The sequence below is a fragment of the Cibotium barometz genome, chromosome 48 (assembly GCF_041138505.1).
Source record: "Cibotium barometz isolate CiBa-2024 chromosome 48, ASM4113850v1, whole genome shotgun sequence".
Lineage (NCBI taxonomy): Eukaryota > Viridiplantae > Streptophyta > Polypodiopsida > Cyatheales > Cibotiaceae > Cibotium > Cibotium barometz.
Window position 1 is genome coordinate 11,340,450 of NC_141093.1, and position 18,327 is coordinate 11,358,776.

Here is an 18,327-nt window from a genome sequence, read left to right on the forward strand (position 1 = left end):
AGGATCATTCATATACACGGGGTCGTCTCCTATCCCTATGTTAGTCTTTGAACTAGGCTTGGAGCTCGTGGCATTAAGCGATCTCTTTCGTCGTGTTTTCTTTTTCTTTGCCTGAGCGATTGATGCAGTATCCCTCTCTTCAAGAATGTAGTTTTGATTTTGGAGCATTGACCGTGTAACTACATTCGCGGGTACAACGGGTGTGGTTCCTCGTGCCTGGTTGGTGACCTCAACCAAATTCAATGGCGTAATCTTGGGTGCATTAGGATTATGTGGACATTGAGCAATCAAATGATCTATGCCACAACGATTACATGTAAGTACCGGCATTCCCGATGTGCTCCCTTGATTTGGTTGCATCTGAGTAGCGATCTTTTGTAACCTATTAGGGCACTCCGCTACACGATGCGGTCCACCACACTCGTAGCATTGAAGAGGTGGTCTCCTCGCCATGGTATTAAGGTTTTGCCCTCTTGTGGCAAGAGCAGCCGCTTGATATACAGGCTTGACTTGCCCGAAATGATCCTCCATGTAGTACTGGGGAATCATTTCAAACGTATCAATCCCGTATGGAGCAGTAGGGTCTATCTCCTCTTCATAATCCCCACATGCACTATGTGACTCACAACCCATCTGGTTTATTGGGGTAATCCTTGGATGTGGAGGTTGTGGTCCTAGCACTGGCGGTGGTAACGGCACAGACTGGACTACATTCGGATTCCTTGGAACTATGTGCTGTGACGGTTGCTCGATAGGTTGTGCAGGCATTAGTGCGGGTACTTGGTGTGTTTGACCAAGCTAGTGGTGCCTGGTTTGCCAACATTCGCTTAAGTGTTAGGCAATCTTTAGATTGATGGCCATACTTACCACATGCATTGCAATTCCCATTGAATTTGACTCTGAATGTGGGACATTCACTCGTGCTATGTGGTCCTAAGCACACCGAACAGCATTGTTGCTCTCTTCTTGGGTACATATGGCTATTCTGAGGAGCTCGATTACCCCTAAAGTATTCTTGGAGAGCCTTAGTAAGGTCGGTCATCACAGACATTTCAGATATCTTGGGCTCCTTGGCAATAGGTTTCGCCGTCATTGGCTCGTGCCCAGATACTTGCGAACTAACGGATTTTGTTTCTGAAGACACCTTTTTACCTGCAATCATCAAGTTGTCTTCTAACTGGATTGCATTGGCAGTGACTGCTTCCCACGTTGTAAGACCTCTAATGACTAGGCCATTGTAAATGTCCTCGTGGCGCAATCCTCGGATGAATCTATCGAGGAGTTGGTTGTTATTGAAGCGTTCATCAGGAGTGCAGCGAGAATTTAGATGCTTCAATCGACTTATAAAGTCTCTCACTGACTCCCCTTCCTCGTGTTCAGCTTTTTGAAGTTGAGATGCTACCCCCCAAAGCACACCCTCGCGTATGTATTCTTTCAAGAACAATCTCTTGAGAGTGGGGTAGTGAGTGCGCTCTTCAACCCTTAAGGTTCGATACCAATCTCCGGCCTTCCCACTCAAGGTTAAGCCTAAGGCTTTACACTTATGCAACTCATTGTGCTCTTCCAAGGAATCACACACGTGTTCAAAGACTTCAATGTGCTTCCTAACATCCTCGTTACCACTGAAGTTTTGAGTGAGCTTAGCCACTTGTACTGCCTTGCTTCTAGGTTCTCTCTCAGGCATGCCCCGCATGTTTTCCGCAATGGATCGTCCGATCATCTGAGCAAATGCTGCGAGATCACCTAAGTGAGCAGGCATAGTTGGTGGAGGCACTTCTGGGATAGCCTCGCTGATAGGAGTTGGCGTTGGTCTGAGTATGTTGGCAAATGACGTAGGATATGATATGTGACTAGGCCTAGCTCCTATTGGATAAGGGTGGTGATAAGGCGATCGTGGAGCATACGCCATTGGCATACTAAGAGGCGTAGGAGCTACATGAGCATGAGTTGAGATAGGTACATAGGGTCGATAGGCACGGGCACGCACTGTTGTAGGTACTGTTCCACTAGGTAGTGGTGTTGTACTAACTACAGTGGTAACAGGTGCGCTTTCTGTCATGCTCATCATTGGGGTAGGCATTGTGGATTCCTTAATGGAAAGTTGAGCCAAGGTTGGAAAACTAAAGTTACTGCCCATGGGCTCAACCTGCATTGAGACTCCAGGCGAAACAACATATGAAGGGTCTATGGGACTCACCGAGGGAGTCTCCAATTGTGATAGGGTTGGTTGTTTGGCCTTGCCCGTATCCAAAAACCTCATAGGGCCAGTGGAAACTAGGTCCACTCCCCTATTTTGCCTCTCAATGTGGATAACTCTATGAATAACCTCACATATCATTTGCTGTTGCTCTTCTAGATTAGTGGCGCTAGATGTAGACCGTAGGACTTCTAACCAACCTACATGGTATGTGTAACTTGTGTATAGGTCAGTTAGAGTCTCTGTGTGTAGATCATATTCCCAATTTTCATTGAGAAATATCCCATCTAGACTTGGTGTGCCAAACGGTTCTCTTGAAGTGGACGCAATGTCACTTCTTATGGATTGGCTTCTAGGGACCTCTACTTTAGGAAGAGCATCGGAATGTGGTAGCTCAGTAGGGCCCTCATTAAACGAAGTGGGTAGAATATCCACATGGACACTCTTTGGGAGGGTAGGGTCTACATAAGATGTGAATGGCGAATCTACTACCCCTCCTTCCTCATTTACTTCGCTTGTCGCATGTTCAGAGCATGTAGCTCTACTAAAGGTCTCTATTAGACGACTAAACATGCTAGATTCGGGTTGTGGGGCCCACACTGGCATGTTTTGGCTTGTCTCCTCAGGGTTCTTGGTAGGGTGCCCTTCCATGGCTTTTGAGTCAGAGGATGAGTCACTATCCACTATTCGTGGATCTTGGGTTGCACTCCCTTGGGTTCCAGCCGAAGGCCAAGATGCCAACGTGGAGGGATGGTGTGAGCCTGCGTAGACTGAAACGCTTTATAGTGGTTCAGGCTCTAGCACCCGACCAGAACGTAGATGCATGTGACGTGGGTACCCTATGTGCGTTGGTAACTACCCTTGAAGCCTGCGTAGACTGAAATGCTTTCTAGTGGTTCAGGCTCTAGCACCCGACCAGAACGTAGATGCATGTGACGTGGGTACCCTATGTGCGTTGGTAACTACCCTTGAAGCCCACACAAGTGGTTTCTTGGGTATTTTGCACCTCGTTTTTACTTGTTTTTAGATTGTTTTTAACTTGTTTTTGACCCCCTTACTTACGGTCAAACTTGGACTAGGGCGTGTGATAGCTCGAAACGAGCGTATCGTTTAAAGGGTCCTAGTGTGCTTTACAGCACCGTATTCGCCTATCTAGAGCTCATGTAGTCCTCAAAATAGTCCGTTTCCTTTGGGGGGAAGGGGCAAAAGCCTATTTGCTTGTGGAGGAAAGGGTGAGGGCTTTATCCCACATGCTCACTTTACTGCTTGGGGAGTGGGCTACATATAGGGCACGACTTCCCATAAGCTCTCACTTGAAAGAAAGCTATGGAGGCTCACTCTCCTATATATATATATATCAAAAGACCGAGACCGAGACCGGGGCCGGGGTCGTGGGTCGTGGGTCAATTGGGGTTCTTTCTTTTCAAATTTTTTTTCTCCAATTAGAAAATCTTTCCTCTCCACACGTTTGGTTCTTTCTTTAAAAATAAAATTTAGTTCTTTATTTTTTATTTTTTATAATTTTTATAATTTTTTATTTTCTGTTTTTTTTGGAGATAAGTTTTCTAGGGTTTCTTTAGGTTCAGCCTTGGCCGCGGCGCAGTTCGCACGCAGCACAGGTCTGGGGATTCAGAAATCCCCCTCCCACGCAGAAAACCAGATAACAGATCACATGCCCACACGCAGAGCAGAAAAATAACAGAAATGCAGAAGATAAATTACAGAAACAGATTGCAAAAAACGGAAACAACTCAACAACAAACACATAGTTGCTTGCCTACAGTGTATATTAAACTTCACGCAGCACAGCCGAGCTACAAACTGGAGCTTGGTGCAGGGCAACTCCCCGGCAGCGGCGCCAAAAATGTGCGCTTTTGCCGCACAGGTCGTAGCTGGGGACTTGCCAGACACCGTATGCGAGCCACGAATGGCTGCAAGCATACAACCAGGGAAAGAAGCTCAAACAGAATGCCAAAGGGTGTGTCACTCGCCGCTCAACTGCCGCCTTGAAGGATTCCCGCGTCGCAGTCGTGAAGGAGGAGCCGCCGTCGTCGCTCTGCCGCCTCTCCGCCGCCGTGCCGCTACACAGTGCTCGATCGCTCTCTCACTCTCTCTCTCTCTCACACACACACGCAGGAGAAGGAAACCAAAGAGATAAGGCAAGAGCACTCTTGTATTCACAACACATGAGAATGAGGATTTTAGGGTTACATTTGACTCTTATAGGTGACTTGGCCGTTCACACTTGGGCGCCCATACATGGCCGGCCGACCCTAACCCTTATCCTACTGATATTCAAGGTGCGCCTCTCATCGGCGATCACCCAATCCCTTTATCCTTAACATATGGTGCCGACAAGCCCAGCCCATGACTCAGAATATTTAAATTAATGACGTAAAACATAGTACATCTCAATGTCCGTCATGGGTTAACAAGCATACATGATTATGTGCAAGAAATCAAGAAGTTAACAGATGCATTGGCCACAATAAATGCCCCCATGCCTGATGATGATTTGGTGGATATTACCTTGCGTGGTCTTGGCAAGGAATACAAATCTTTTGATACATCTATCTCAGTGAGAGGAGTACAGGTTTACCCGACTTCGATGAGTTGGTTTCACTCTTGTTGGTTGAGGAAATCAAACTCAGTGATTCATTTCTGAATGCATCTACTAGCCATGATGATGGCAGAAATCAGGCTTTCTACTCGTAGAGAGGCTTTAGAGGGCAGGGGGAGATTCGCATCACGTGGACGTGGTGGTAATGGTCATGGATGGCAGGATAGGCCTCCACAACAGAATTTTCAGCCTTCATATGGTGCTCGAGGTGGTCGTGGATATACCCCTCAAAGAGGTCGTGGTAACCCCTGTGGAAGAGGACGTTGGCAAGGCCAACAAAATTCTATGCAAGATGTGGAATGCCATTATTGTGGCAAATATGGTCATATGGCGAGAGATTATTTCCGCAAACAGAATGATTTGAGAGGGGGAAGAGCACAACGTGGTGGTCATTATGGTGGAAACTATGCACAACATGGTGGTGAAAATTATGCATCAAGCAGCAATGATGGCACAGCAAATCATTTGTTTGCCATGAAGCATGTTGTGGGTTCTATGAGACGACAAATGCTGAGAATGATGACACATGGTATATGGACTCAGGAGCATCAAACCATATGACATGTCATGGAGAATGGTTTGAGCATATGAAGCCTATGGATGTAAAAGGCAATGTGAAAACAGGTGATGATACCCAGCATGTCATTACACATGTTGAAAGTGTACCATTGGTCATGCATAATGGTCAAACAAAGTCTATGTCTGATGTATTGTATGTGCCTTCTATCACAAAGAGCTTGGCCTCAGTTGGTCAAATGGTGGAACAGGGATTACAGGTTCGTTTCAACGAGCATGGATGCTTCGTTGAGGACTTTAAACATGGATGTAGAGTCATTGCTAAAGGAAAGAAAGAAGGCAGATTGTTTAAGCTGGATGCTGGAATTCCTGAGCTAAAATCAGCCATGTTCTCAAAGAGCAGGAATGTGGTACAGGACATTGATATGTGGCATAAGAGGATTGGACATGTCAATATACAGAGATTAAAGAACATGCAAACAAGAGGCATTGTCAGTGGATTGCCTAGGTTCAAATATGATGGACATATGCATGTTTGTGAAGCCTGTCAGTTTGGAAAGCAGGCAAGGTTGAGATTTCCTAGAGAAGGAAATATGAGTAGCAGGCCACTTGAGATAGTACATAGTGATGTATGGGGTCCTGCACAAAACCCATCTATCAAAGGCAGTTTATGCTATGTGACATTTATAGATGATTTCAGCAGGATGACATGGATATACTTTCTCAGAGAGAAGAGTGAAGTGTTGGAAAAGTTCATGGATTTCAAAGCTTTTGCAGAAAAGCAATATGGCTATTGGATTAAATGTCTGAGGACAGATGGAGGTGGTGAATACACCTCAAAAGCTTTTGAGCATTTCTTGAGGAAGCATGGAATAAGAAGACAATTGACTTGCAGGTATACACCTCAGCAGAATGGTGTGGCTGAGAGAAAGAATAGAGTTATATGTGAAGTGGCAAGGGCAATGCTCAATGAAAAGAGCATGCCAGATTACTATTGGGCAGAAGCATGTGCTACTGCAGTGTATATACTGAACAAAACACCTACAGCAGCCATTCATGGAAGCACGCCAGAGATGCGGCTTACAGGTTATAGGCCAGACATTGGACATCTTAAAGTTTTTGGATGCATAGCTTATGTACATGTGCCTGATGAAAGAAGAAGGAAGTTGGATCCTAAAGCAGAGAAATGTGTATTTGTTGGATATGCACAGGATCGAAAGGCATACAAATGTTATAATCCACAAACTAGACAAGTGGTCATCTCACGAGATGTGGTGTTTGATGAGCTTGCTAGTTGGTACAAAGCAAAAGATGAGGGAGTCATTGAGTCACTTGAGGCTGATGTGCATGTGAACTTGCCACCACAAGCAAGTTCTAGTTCTACTACTATGTCTGGGCCAGCAACAGAAGCTGAGAGTAGTACTGTACGTCCATGGTCAGTCCATGGTCAGGACGTTTGAGGCATGAGAGTGTGAGCACTGGGAGTAGTGCTATGGATAAAGGAAAGAAGAAAGTCGAAGGAATTGGAATCACAGGCTATGAGTCATCTAGTTCAGAGAGTTTGGATGAGGAGCTTGGCATACCTGTTTTACGCACACCTGGTGCTAGGCAGGACAGATATGTGCCACCACATGCTAGAGTTACAGGTGTACAGAGTGACCCGCATGCATTGCGGAGATCCCAGAGAGTCAGATATCCTGTTGATAGATTGACATATAGAGATTTTGCTATGCACTATGCACATATGACATCTATGGTGAAGCATGTGGAACCTACATGCTATACAGAGGCTATTGGAGAGCATGTATGGGAGAAAGCAATGGATGTTGAGATGGACGCATTGGTCCATAATGATACATGGGACTTGGTTGCATTACCAAAGGACAAGAATGTTATTGGATGTAAATGGGTTTACAAAGTGAAGTGCAAATCTGATGGTTCTATTGAGAGACATAAAGCAAGATTGGTAGCAAAGGGTTATGCACAAACCCAAGGTTTGGACTATGATGAAACCTTTAGTCCAGTGGGTAAGATGGGCACAGTGAGAGCAGTCATTGCTATGGCTGTAGCTAATGGCTGGGAAATGCATCAGATGGATGTCAAAAATGCATTTCTGAATGGAGAACTACAAGAGGAAGTGTACATGGCACAGCCAGAAGGGTATGTACACCCAAGATATCCCACTCACGTATGCAAATTGAAAAAGGCATTGTATGGTTTGAAGCAAGCACCACGTGCATAGAGTGATAAGATGAGCAGATATCTTATCTCACTTGGTTTTCAGACTTCTACAGAGCAGATTCTTCACTCTATGTGAAGAAGACAGAGCATGGGATTGTTTTACTCGTCATCTATGTGGATGACTTGATTATCACAGGTGATCATGGTGCAGATGTGATGCATGTCAAGAAAGCTTTGAGTGGGCAATTTGACATGAAAGATCTTGGTGAGTTGAGATACTTCCTTGGAATTGAAGTGGTAAAAGATCATGCAGGTACATGGTTAGTACAGCGCCAATATGCATTGGATATGTTGGCAAAGTATGGCATGACAGGGTGTAAGCCTATGAGTACACCTTTGGAGCAAAATGTAAAGTTGCGGGCTGATTATGGCGAGGAATTGGATGATCCTTCTATGTACAGGAAGATGGTTGGTAGTCTCATATACATGACTATCACATGCCCGGATTTGAGTTATGCTGTGGGGCTAGTCAGCCAGTTTTTGCAGAGCCCTAGGAAACCACATTTGGATGCAGTGAGATGCATCATGAGATATGTGAAGACCACAGCACATTATGGTTTATTTTATGAGAGTGGTAAAAGCTTGGACATACATGGCTACACAGATGTTGATTGGGCAGGTAGCGCATATGACAGGAGGTCTACTAGTGGATATGCTTTTACACTTGGAAGTGCCGTGGTGAGTTGGAGTAGCAAGAAGCAACCTACAGTTGCTTTATCCAGTACAGAGGCTGAGTACAGAGGTGCAGCCATTGCTACTTGTGAGGCTATATGGTTAAAGAGTCTCTTGACAGATTTATGTGAGCCTATTGATGGCAAAGTTGTCATTCATTGTGACAACATGAGCAGTATACAGTTGGCAAAGAATCCAGTGTTTCATGCGAGGACCAAACACATAGAGGTCCATTATCACTTTGTCAGAGAGAAGGTGCTGGATGGAACAGTTGATCTTCAGTATGTGAAGACTGATGAGCAGGTGGCTGATATCTTTACGAAGCCACTTAGCAGGGAGCAGTTTGAGTACTTCCGAACTATGTTGGGAGTACATGGGATGAGCTTGAGGGGGAGTGTTGAGAGTCTTGATATCCCAAGCTCATCTACATCTTCATCGCCAGTACATCATGAGCTTGAGAGGGGCTGTTGAGATTCGATGTCAGTGTGAGCCTGCTATGGTATGTGCTGGCAGATTAGGTAGGAACATGCGTGAGACATAAATGACCGCGTGTCCAGCTGGTCATAGTGTGTGGACATTAGCTAGGGTTAGTAGAGTGTGGACACAACTCATAGTGTGTTGTGTGGATTATGGATTATGGCATTATGCTTTGTGTGAGAGTGGAGATGGCTTCCCTCTATGGTTAGGGTTTGCAATATATATTAGGGTTTGCTCCTGTGTATGCATGTAGATGTAGATGTATAGATGTGGATGTGATTGGAGATGTGGATGTATGCATGTAGATGTAGATGTATAGATGTGGATGTGAATGGAGATGTGGATGCATGCATGTAGATGTAGATGTATAGATGTGGACGTGAATGTGGAGGTGGATGTATGCATGTAAACGTAGATGTATGATGTGAATGTGAATGTGGATATGGATGTATGCATGGAGATGTGGATGTATGCATGTAGATGTAGATGTATGGATGTGAGTGTGAATGTGGATGTAGATGTATGCATGGAGATGTGGATGTATGCATGTAGATGTAGATGTATAGATGTGGATGTGAATGGAGATGTGGATGTATGCATGTAGATGTAGATGTATAGATGTGGATGTGAATGTGGGGGTGGATGTATGCATGTAGATGTAGATGTAGATGTATAGATGTAGATGTATAGATGTGGATGTGAATGGAGATGTGGATGTATGCATGTAGATGTAGATGTATAGATGTGGATGTGAATGTGGGGGTGGATGTATGCATGTAGATGTAGATGTAGATGTATAGATGTGGATGTGAATGTGGAGGTGGATGTATACGTGTAGATGTAGATGTATGGAGGTGAATGTGAATGTGGATGTGGATGTATGCATAGAGATGTGGATGTATGCATGTAGATGTGAATGTACGCATATAGATGTGGATGTATGGATGTGAATGTGCATGTAGATGTGGATGTGAAAATAGAGGTATGGATGTCGATGTGGATGTATGGATGTGAATGTGGATGTGGATGTGGATATATGTATGGATGTGAATATATGATATGTGATGTGAAGGAATCTGAAGTGATGAGATGGAAAATGATGTGATGGGATGAGTACACATATAAATGGAATGTGGAATAAGTAATGTGGATTGATGAGGGATAATGTGGAAAAATGAGAGTTAATATAGAAACTGTATTTGTAAACTGTTTGTAAATGTTGTTTGTAAATGACTGTTTTATGTCAAGAATGCTGGGAAAGCATTTTGACCGTCTTGTGATTAAGGTCGTGGAGACCTAACTGATAAAGTTGCAACTGCTGACGGAGAGTCAATGGAGGACGTCTCGCGTAGCAAGGTCGGCTGAGGTCTTGACCAGCCTCGGTGCGATTAAAATGGTGAGCTTCCGGTACGGTGGATGAGGGGCCAAGGAAGCGGCCTATGAGTGAAGCGCTAGGTCACCTACGAAGGATCCTAGAGGGTGCTGACCATACGGTGCTCGGGCTCTGGGTCGCCTAGGATACCCACGTGTGTGTCGAGGAAGATATTGGAACAAGGAGTAAGAGTTGTTTTCTGAAATCGGGCATGGATCTGGTTGATTGACCTTGCTGGTCTTCAATGGATGAATCCATGGCTCTTTATATGGATCTGTTGGTTGATCTTGCTGATCTTCAACGAGAGTCCATCTTGATAAGTGATTATATTGCCGAGTATTATGGGCTAGGAACTATTGAACGGCCCCTAATAAGTGGACAGGTGGTGAGCGTTCTAGTTGCCAATGATGCCATAGATACTCTGATGAAGGAATGATGGGAAATTAAGAATCAATGGGATAAATTGGAAGATGGTGATCAATGATACTATGGTTTTATTAAAGGATTGCTTTAAAACTGGTTGAATCTGTGAAAAGGCAATTTCATATTGGGTGTGTAAGTGGTGTGACTAGTTTTATTTTTGCATGAACTTCCGGCTAGGGAGCCTTGGAACTCTTTTCCTTGGTACCAGGACAAAACCTAACCAAACTCTTAATTGGATCCCATCACTACAGTGGTTGGGCGGTTGGCTAACCCATGGGACTGGGATGGGGTTAGGCTGGACTGATGGATCCATAAATCGAGACTCAAATTCTGTTACTACGATAGATAAAGTAAATCCAGGATAGTATTTGTTCTATGGATAGGAATCAACGGCTGTGCCTCTTGATGGGGAAAAAAGCATTGATCCCAATGATCCAAGTGCAAGTTTCTTCCTTGATCTGACCAAGTATCTTTATAGATGCAATCGGATCTGTTTTGACTACGTTAGAGTAAAAGTTTTTCTGGTGGAATCACCCGTGCTTTCCGGTAAAGGAAGTTTTTTCGGGTTTGGTTTTGGAATAACCGACGGATTAGTAGCTTATCCGGATATCCGTGGGTGAGGCCTCGAATGTGGGACCCCTGTCCCGCGCGAGAAGTGCTACTTCCGCTGCCAGTATCCTGAATCCGTTGCTCGGCAGTGGGAACAGGGATCTTACAGTTGGTATCAGAGCCTTTGGCTAATAAAGATCAACTGAGAAACCAAATATGTCAAAAATTTATCAAGAAGCACATATAATTCATACAATTTGATATTCAAACTGAAACTTGTAATTTGGTAATTGGGTCTTCAGATGGAAATACCGCAATTATATAGAATCCCTGACTTGCTTGAGGCCTAGACATGATGGTATTTACCTTATAATTCCAAGGGCCGTGACTATTGTTGAAAAATACAAGTGAATAGGGTGTGTGTGGGAACAAGCTCTTGGTTAGAGGCTGTAAAAGAGGAGATGTAATTGTGAAAGAACCTGTGAAAAGGTGAGAAGAATCTACTGGGAGAGAATAATGGGTAGCATGAGGGAATTTAGGAGTGTGGAGATATTCTGGGAGATATTCAGGGAAAAGAGAAGAGGTGGAGAGAATCAGGCAAAAGATGGAGATATTCAGGGAGTGAATCATGGAGAAATCAATGGGATTTGATGCTTGATGTAAACTCTATAAATTGAGGCATAGCCCTAATGAGAATTTGCTGGTTTTTGAGTATCCATGCCTACATTAATCTATCTGGTAATTATTCACTAATTACGTCTTAATTATTTCTTAATCACTTTGTTAATCATGTTGATTCTAGTGTTTGATCCACCGTAGCTTATCATTTTGCTCAAATTTCAACATGGTATCAGAGCCATGCCTAGAATCAACCAGATTTATGAGCCCATTAGTGAATTAATTAGGATTAGTAAAATAATTAGCAAAAAATCAATTTTTTAGTAAGCTTTCACTCTTCCCCTTCACCCCCAGCCAGTGGAGGGTCTCTAGCATCTAGCATACTCAAAATTAGGTCACAAGCTTCTAGCTCAAGCTAGCTAACATCTCCATCTTCAAGCTCAGCAAGACGGCGTAGCAAACGGTGCAAAAACGAAGCAGAAATCAGTGATTTCGCCGGCGCGTTTTTTCTGGATGAGAATTGAGATTTCTTCAAGCACAGTTCAAATGTTTCTAATTCCTCTTAGCACAAAGGGTAATCAAGCATGCTCTACAAGCTGGTGAAGACAGAAATAAATTTCATCAAGTCTACAGAGAGATCAAAGCTCTTCATCAAATCTACAGGTGACTTTGGTAAAACAGAGATTAAGCTTTCATTATTTGGTCAAATCTTGTGTTTCTTGGCTTAATCCTCTACTAGACTCATTGCTATTGATGCCTTTGAAAGCATTTGAGCTCATTTGAAGTGGAAGGCACCAGATCTGAGCTCCCCGCATACTCTGTTTTCTGCACACAAACCAGAGCATTAATTTACTAATCAATGATTAATCAGTGCTAATCACTGTATTTTGGTGCAATTGAGGGTTCAAATTAACCATTAGGTATCTGATACAGATCCCTATAACTTCAGATTTCAAATCGGAGTTGGTTTGATACTCCAACCATCCCGTACAAATTGGTTACCCTTAATTTAGTGTAATTTTTGGGAAAATTGTGCTGATAAAATTGTGAAAATCATCATTTTGCATTTAACCCTTGGTTAATGCCTGTAAATCTCACTCAAATTCAAGATTATTCACAGCCAGAATTGCATTTGGAATGTGCATGAGAATGAATGCTATACGCATTATGTATTGGGCACATTTTATCAGTGTAAAAATGGGAACAGACACTGCCCTTGTCCAGATTAAGGCAAGAGGTAAGACCTCCCGCATAAATTTGGGTTTGCATTGCATAATGATACAAAATAAACATAAAAAGCCCAAAGGAACTGTCAGCAAAACATTGAAACATGTTGCTCACATGGAGCAAAATGATCTGACGGACGAGCTCATGGCCCCAGCCATGAAAGAAGAAGAATATCTCTTCCCAAGAAGAGGATCCACACCGAGAAGAAGACCTGAAGGAAGACATGGACACGAGAAGAGAAGCTGCCCCGAGAAGACTGGAAGAAGAGACGGACGCGTGGAGAGATGCTGCCACGAGAAGAAGACTGAAGAAAAGAGATGTGAGGCTCCAAAGAGTGAGGAGCCATGTGAAAATCTCTGAGAGAGAGACAGAGAGAGAACCCACAACCCAATGTAACCTGCCCCAATAAAGTAAAACCACCTCTGAGCCACCGATGATGTAGGCCACGTGGTAGATGTATGTGTGAGCACTTTAGTCAAGGTCACGGGCAACTATAGTAAGCCTTGGACACATAGAGAGAGAGAGTGTCAAGGACTATGGGTTTAGGGATCTGAGGCACTGGTCGCAGGCTATCAAGTAAGAGAGAAACTTGATATAGGGTCCAAGTGTGCTGAGATAACTTGAGGTGAGGAGTAGACACTGGTCGCGGACTACCAAGTAAGGGGAGGCAAACTTGGTATAGGGTCTAGGTGTACTAGGATTATTCACTTGAGGGGAGGTGTTGAAAAATACAAGTGAATAGGGTGTGTGTGGGAACAAGCTCTTGGTTAGAGGCTGTAAAAGAGGAGATGTAATTGTGAAAGAACCTGTGAAAAGGTGAGAAGAATCTACTGGGAGAGAATAATGGGTAGCATGAGGGAATTTAGGAGTGTGGAGATATTCTGGGAGATATTCAGGGAAAAGAGAAGAGGTGGAGAGAATCAGGCAAAAGGTGGAGATATTCAGGGAGTGAATCATGGAGAAATCAATGGGATTTGATGCTTGATGTAAACTCTATAAATTGAGGCATAGCCCTAATGAGAATTTGCTGGTTTTTGAGTATCCATGCCTACATTAATCTATCTGCTAATTATTCACTAATTATGTCTTAATTATTTCTTAATCACTTTGTTAATCATGTTGATTCTAGTGTTTGATCCACCGTAGCTTATCATTTTGCTCAAATTTCAACAACTATCGTATATACCGAGAGTATAACTGCAGCTCTTTACTGATAGTATATACGAGTAAATCTAAGACTTGAAATTATAAGCGTTAATGCTATCTAGATGATGATTTCGAATGTGATTGATATGATTTTTAATTCTGTTTGAGAATTGATGAATTGATTTGGATTCTGATTGAAAATTCTGATTGAAAAATGATGATTTCTAAAATTAGTTGAAATATAATAATCTGAACAAAACCACAATGAGGATTAATGGGACGAGTCCCTGTGATGATATTCATATAACTGGAATGATGATAATGAATTCAGCAAATCCCTATGAGATTAGTAGATTGTGTTGTCAGATTGCTACTGTTAACACTTGACTCGGTAGATCAAGTTAAGGGATGACAAATTGAGGACTAGCTTAACTGAAATTCCCGTAGAGGAATGTTCAGAAGGGAATTTTTCGGTCTAATGGACCATTATCGTGTTAAAGATATGAATGATATGATTGAATGAATTGTTATTTAATGATGAGTTCTATTTAAAGGATGATTATCCTCGTATTCTATTGGGTTGACCAGAATATAAGGAACCCCAGAATAAATTGGATCTTAAGAAAAAGAGATGTCCTCTACTTGGCGAGATGAGGACATCTCGCACTTTTCAAGTGGGGTAGAATGTAAGATTCTTCCCCCAGCCTTCGAGGTATACAGGAGTAAGAACCTCCCTTTCTGATCTTATAATTAGTCCCTCTCTAAAATAAAAGAAAGATTCTGTTTAAAAAAGGAAGACCCTTTCCCTAGAATACTTCTCAGGAGTCCCACCTGTTTTAAGGATTTAGAACAATGAGTTCAGAAGTGAGAATCGGTGTTTTGGATACCAAGGTTTTGGTTTTCATTCGAGTACGGCCCAAAAGAAGTTCTTTATCTCTTGGGGAGTATAAGAAGTTATCCCCCAGATATTGTGAGCCTTATATCTGAATTCAATGAAAGTAGGTGACTTAGCCTACGAACTTCTTTTATCCCCTCATCTCAAAGTTCTTAATGTATTTCATAGAAATATGTGCCAAATCCAAATCATGGAAAGACGGTAAAACTTCAGTGGCAAGTTACCGTTGGCTTCTAAGTTACGCTAGCTCCTTCCTTTATATAAGTCGTAACTTTTACCTGTCGCTCACAGTAGTCTTACTTCCATCGATCTCCCTTCTTCTTAATCTCCTTCATGGATTGGCAACAGGAATTAGTTTTATCCATGATGATTTCTCACCTTCAAGACGCAAGAGATTCTGTGAAGAAAGATTTTATAGAACAGTATGAGCGCTCACTTTTTTCTCATCTAGGAACTTCTGTAGCTCAGACCAAATGGCGGACCTATCAAAACATAACTAGGGTAACACCCTGGGGTCAGCAGCACTTTCGTAACAATGTCCGCTTGGCCATGGTTATTGAAGCTTTGGGTTTGGGTCCCCGATACTACTGCGTCATGAGATCAAGGCATCTTGGGTTTTCTGAGCGGGTCTTCTTATTACTGGCGTGTTTTCTTCCTCATGAGAAGATATGCCTTTACCCCGTTTTTGGCTTGCCTCTCAGAGGTCCTTTTGTTAGATCACCTCATACCACTGAGATAGGTGCGGCAATAACCAGCAGAATCATTCCCATAGATGAGTTACCCTATACTTGTGCAGCTTGTGAGTGCTACTTTTGTGACCATATGATGGACGGACTTATGGAAGTGTAAAGAGTTCTTCTATCTTACTGTATAAGTTCTGAGAATGAATAAAGTTTAAATCTTGTTCTTATTTTGAATCTTGCTCTCTTTAAGACTTTTCTTGGTGGTTAATCTTGATTAAAAATTTTCTCTAAGTCTCATATTCGCACGCATCTTGCCAAATTATCCCAGTTTGCGAGATGAGGACATCTCGCATTTTTTAAGTGGGGTAGAATGTAAGATTCCTCCCCCAACCCCCTTTTGATGTCTAGTATCTTCCCTTGTAATTAATCCCTCTTCAGAAATATAAAGACCTTGTTTCTAACTGTTTTAACCTAGAGAGAGAATATTCAGATTTTTAATATTTTTGGATAGAAAATTATCTCATCTTATTAAAATAAGTTTCCCTGAAACAGAAATTCAAAAAAAGAACTTTCCAATGTGCAATTAGAATTTATTGGAAATGGGTATAAAGGACCTTAGCCTAAGGGTCTAGATTTTCAGAAATTTTTGGATTATGGTCCAATTAAGGTTCCTATGGGCCAATAGCATCAATCCATGTGTAGGGAGGAGATAAATACAATTTGTAAAAGAAGATACCCAAAAATGAGTAAATGCTCACATAAGATGAAGAGTTGAAAATGTACAAGGTTTATTAGTAAAAAACTATGAGTAATATTAAAAATATGAGATATTTTGGGTATCCAAAAATGAGTAAATGCTCACATAAGATGAAGAGTTGAAAATGTACAAGGTTTATTAGTAAAAAACTATGAGCAATATTAAAAATATGAGATATTTTGGGTATAATGATTCCATTTTGACACATATGTAAGGAAGGGGAGTTCTTTAAAGGAGATGCATATTTCACATAAGATGAAGAGTTGAAAATGTACAAGGTTTATTAGTAAAAAACTATGAGCAATATTAAAAATATGAGATATTTTGGGTATAATGATTCCATTTTGACACATATGTAAGGAAGGGGAGTTCTTTAAATGAGGTGCATATTTCACATGCTTGAATGAGTTTTAAACTCATAAAAATTGAGATATTTCATCTCTCCTCTCTCCTCATTCAAGTCTAGTTCCAAAAAGTTAGCTTAACTGACCTAAAAATGGTCAAAAAGTGACCAAACTGACTTGGAAAATTCTAGAATCAGTTTGTTTGGTTAGGAGCTCAAATTTTCCTATAAATAGAAGCCTCTCCTTGTTGAAAAAAATATAGTGTCTTATGCTTTGTTACTCTACTCCACCTAAGCCAAGGACTGTGAATTCTTTAATAATTCACTAGTTTTTGACACTTCTCTCTTTCTTCAATCCCCATTGGTGGCTCCATCAACATACTAAACCAATTGATTGGTTGGGGGCCTCTACCGTGAACAAAGAATCAAGCAAATTGTAAGGTAAGTATAATGAATTTTGATCTTTTCTATAATTTCTCAATGTTTCTCTCTTCTCAACCCCTCTCAAGCTTGAGAAGCTTAATTGGTATGGTTTTTGAAATGCTATTGAAGTTAAATTAATTAATGATAGTAAAGAATTACATAAATTTCCATTTATGTTTAATTCTAATGGTTTTTTTTCTCTCTCACTTAAGAAATGGTCATACTCATGACCATTCTCAATCCAAATGAAGCTTTTCATAAAGCTTTTTCTTAATCCAAGATTAATCTATGCTTGAGAATAAATTAATAGTTTTTTTTAATGCTTTTAGTTTATGATTATTTTTGATTTAATCCATTAAGGGTTAATGATCCAATTAGGGATCATTCTAATCATTCTCTTAAAGATAACCTATCTTTTAAAATAATTGAGATTTATTAGTTATAGTAGCGGAGCTATGGCAAAATTTTATAAAAATATACACATAAAATAATTTCATTCAAAGCATGAAAAGAGGATTTCCTACCATATTCTAGGAACTATCATCCTAGATTAATTAAAAGAATTTTATTATGCATGGAGATGTGGATGTTTGCATGTAGATGTAGATGTATGGATGTGAGTGTGAATGTGGATGTGGATGTATGCATGGAGATGTGGATGTATGCATGTAGATGTAGATGTATAGATGTGGATGTGAGCGGAGATGTGGATGTATAGATGTGGATGTGAACGGAGATGTGGATGTATGTATGTAGATGTATAGATGTGGATGTGAATGGAGATGTGGATGTATGCATGTAGATGTAGATGTATAGATGTGGATGTGATTGGAGATGTGGATGTATGCATGTAGATGTAGATGTATAGATGTGGATGTGAATGGAGATGTGGATGTATGCATGTAGATGTAGATGTATAGATGTGGACATGAATGTGGAGGTGGATGTATGCATGTAGACGTAGATGTATGGATGTGAATGTGAATGTGGATATGGATGTATGCATGGAGATGTGGATGTATGCATGTAGATGTAGATGTATGGATGTGTGTGAATGTGGATGTAGATGTATGCATGGAGATGTGGATGTATGCATGTAGATGTAGATGTATAGATATGGATGTGAATGGAGATGTGGATGTATGCATGTAGATGTAGATGTATAGAT